Here is a 4,117-nt window from a genome sequence, read left to right as displayed (position 1 = left end):
CGGCCAAGGAAGGGTCGTTTCGCAGACCTCTGTGTCCTGGTTGTTGAACAGACAGAAGGAGTCACCCCGGGCCCCTGGAACATGAAGACAGAATCTGGCCCCAGAGCCCTCTCTGATGGGGCTTGGGCAGAATCCTGCAGAGACAGAATTTAGCACTGGTTCATAGTCTAAAAAGTACATGTTTATTAAGGAAATGGAGAAAAACTAGTTGACAGTTGAGCCTCTGGAGGAGGACAGGACCAGTGTCCATTCTTGCAATTTCTACTCTTTGCCTGGAAAATTACCTCACCTCTCTTACCCTCCGTGTCCTTCTCTGTGATGTGGGGACAGCACAGCTCCATGCCTCAGGGCATGGATGCCAAGATTCATTGAGATCAGTCAATATAAACCATGAAGCTAGTTTAAACTGGTTGTTATGCCTATCACTATCATCATTTTTTCTTAAAGACTTATTTTTCTAAACATTATGCTAAATAAACTTTATATTGACTTTCTAAAAAAGATATTATTTGAGAGAGAATGAGCCCAAGTCATGGGCAGAGGCAGAGGGAGAGGGAGAAGCAGGCTCCCCGCTGAGCAGGGAGCCCGCTGTGGGGCTCCATCCCAGGATCCTGAGATCATGATGTGAGTTAAAGGCAGATGCTTTAACAAAGAACATGGAGGACATGGGGAGATGGGGAGGAGAAGGGAGTTGAGGGAAACTGGAAGGGGAGATGAACCATGAGAGACTATGGACTCTGAAAAACAACCAGAGGGTTTTGATAGGGCGGGGGGTGGGAGGATGAGGAACCAGGTGGTGGGTAATAGGGAGGGCACGTACTGCATGGAGCACTGGGTGTGGTGCAAAAACTATGAATACTGTTACGCTGAAAATAAATAAAGAAAAAAATAAATAAAGGCAGATGCTTAACTGACTGAGCCACCCAGGTACACCTATCATCACCATTTTTACTATTACTGTAGAGAGAGTTTTGTGGGCATTAAGTAAGTGATGGTGATTAACTCTTCTGGTATTATTTATGTCGCTACTACAGGGCACAGGGCCTTGTACACAGTAGGCGCTCAGCACACAGTGAATCAATGAATGCACGCTCTGGAGCCAGGCTGCTCAGATTCCCATTCTGGCTCCACCACTTTAGAGCTTTGTGATCAGGCCACTTATTTCATTTCCTTATGCTTGTTTCTGTCTCTGTAAAAGAGGGTCTCCGAGTCCTTAATTAATGGGGCTGCTGGAAATGAGCAGGAAATGAGCCAGCAGGCAGGAGGGGCACAGTAACAAGGAGATGGGCAGCAGCAGCCCCAGCAGCAAGCCACATTCACAAGCATCATTATCCCTCACACACGAGGGAGGCCACACTGCCCTCTGCTGAACACACGGTGTAAATGCACATCCACGTTCCCAGGGCCTCCCTCCACCCTAGGTCCCAGGCAGGGGAGACAGGAACCTTCCCCTGCACGTGCCTTAGTGCCCACACACAGACACAACACCTCTGTGTCCTCCTTACCTCCTTTTGAATTGGGTCTGGGCTGCTCACCACAGCTGATTCAGCCACCGCCAGATGTTTGCTCAGGGCGTTCTCCGCCTCCGGGGGCCAGATTCGGTTCCTGCAGGATCAATGGCTCTTGCTTGGTTTCTGAGCAGCTGCCTGGGTCAGGAGACCCAGGCCCTCAGGTTTCATGTTTTGGAGGGTCACATCTACCTCTGGCCTGCAGGAAAACTGTCACAGGGAGCCAGATACCGGGGACCTGGCTCTGTCACAGTATCTGGCCCCAAACATGAAGAATGCGCACTCTGTGCTGAGAAATACAACACTCGCACGCTCCCCAGAGTTTCTCACCTCACTGCCTCTGCTCAGGGAGGAGGGTGAATATTTAGCCCTCCCCAAGCTCTGGGCCTTGGCTCTAGCAGCTTCCCTTGGCCTGAAACCTAACGGAACTCTCAACCCTTTTCTTAAATATTCATGCAAATTCTGCATACTCTTCCCCATTAGATCAGCAGGTTTCCATCTGAATCCTGCATTTACCCCATCCATGTGTCAGCCTTTCAGGGACTCCTGTGGTGTCGACCTGCACTATTGGTCGGAGGGAGGATCTTGCCACACTTGCCAGTCAGTCCCAGGAAGTGGTTGCAGGACCACGTGAGGGTTCACAGTTTAGAGCAGAACCTTGACACCAAAACAATTGCTCTCATCCTGGCAAGTGTTAGCATGACACACCATTAGAAATTTCATAGGAATTGCATTGAATCTACAGATTGTTTTGGGTAGTGGGGACATTTTAACCATGGTAGCTCTTCCAACCCATGAGCATGGAATATTTTACCATTTGTTTGGGCTTCTTCGATGACTTTTAGCAGTGTCTGGTAGTTTTCAGTATACAGATCTTTTATATCCTTAGTTAATTAGACTCTAGGTATTCTATTCTTTTTGATCCAATTGTAAAGGCGATTGTTTTCTTACTTTCTCTTTCTGATAGTTCACTTTTGGTGTTTAGAAACACAATAGATTTCCCTATATTGATTTTGTTTGTAATTTTACTGAATTGATATAGGACTCTTAACAATTTTGGGTGGTCTTTAGGATTTCTCTCTCTATATACATGTATGTATCATGTCCTCTGCAAATAGCAAAAGTTTTACTTCTTCCTTTCCAATCTAGCTGTCTTTTCTTTTCCTTGCCTCATTGCTGTGGACTTCTAATACTATGTTAAATAAAAGTGGTGAGAGTGGACATCCTTGTCTTACTCCTGGAGGAGTAAGGAAAATCTTTCATCTTCTCACCGTAAGTATGATGTAAGGTATGGGTTTGTCATATATGGCCTTTCTTATATAGGTACATTCCCTCTATCCTCACTTTGTTGGGAGTTTTTAATCATAAATGAGGGCTCAATTAGGTCAAGTGTTTTTTCTGCATCTATTGAGATGTGATTTCTTTCCCTTCATTTATTAATGGGGTGAATCATGTTGATTGATTTGTGGATGTTGAACCATCCTTGTGGCCCTGGAATAAATCCCCATTGGTCATAGTGCAAGATCCTCTTAACATTTTGTAGTATTTTTTTGCTAGTATTTTGTTGAGGATTATTGCAACTATGTTTATCAGGGATATTGGCCTGTAATTTTCTTTTTTCTTGTATCTTGATCTGGTTTTGGTATCAGAGTAGTGCTGAACTCCTAAAATACATTTTTTTTTTGAAAAGAGAAGAAGCAATCCAAATTTATATGAAAACCGGTGGCAATTTTTTTTATTACATTCAGATGATAATAAAAGTTCGGTCTGAGAATTCTTACAACATTTTAGGCAAAAAAGCAGAAAATACATTTAGAAGCATTCTTTCCTCTTCAATTTTGGAAAGAGTTTGAGAAGATTAGGTACCAAGTCTTTGAATCTTTGGTAGAATTCACCAGTAAAGCCATCTTGTCCTGGACTTCTGTTTCTTAAGAGGTTTCTGATTACTGATTCAATCTCCTTGATATCAGTTGGTACGCTCAGATATCCTCCGTCTATCATTTATTCTTGGAAGACGGCATGTTTCTAGAAATGTATCCATTTTATTCTCAGTTGTCCAGTTGGATGGTGTTTCATTTTTCAAGCAGTCCCTTGTGGTCCTTTCTATCTGTGACATCAGTTGTAACTTTTCTCCCTTCATTTATGACATTATTTATTTGAACCCACTGTGTTTCTTTCCTCATGAGTCTAGCTGAAGGTCTGCCAATTTTCTTTATATTTTCAAGGAACCAGCTCCTAATTTCATTGATCTTTATATGGTCTTTTTAGTCTGTATTTCATTTATTTCCATTCTGATTTGTAACATTTCCTTTCTTCTCTTACCTTTGGACTTTATTTGTTCTTAAGTGTCTAGTTCACTTAGGTGTACAGTTAGTTTCTTTACTTCAGGGTTTTTTTCTTTCTTGAGGTAGGCCTGTAGTGCTAAAAGCTTCTCTCTTAAAAGCACTTTGCTTCATCCCATATAGGTTTTGGACTACTGCGTTTTCATTTTCTCTTGTCACTAGATATGGTTTTCATTGCTCCTTTGATGCCTTCTTTGAGCCAATTATTGTTCAGTAGCATGTTGTTTAATCTCCACATATTTGTGATATGTCAAGTTTTCCTCCATA

This window comes from Meles meles, chromosome 21, assembly GCF_922984935.1.
Source record: "Meles meles chromosome 21, mMelMel3.1 paternal haplotype, whole genome shotgun sequence".
Taxonomy (NCBI): Eukaryota; Metazoa; Chordata; class Mammalia; order Carnivora; family Mustelidae; genus Meles; species Meles meles.
Note: the sequence above shows the minus strand (reverse complement) of the source record.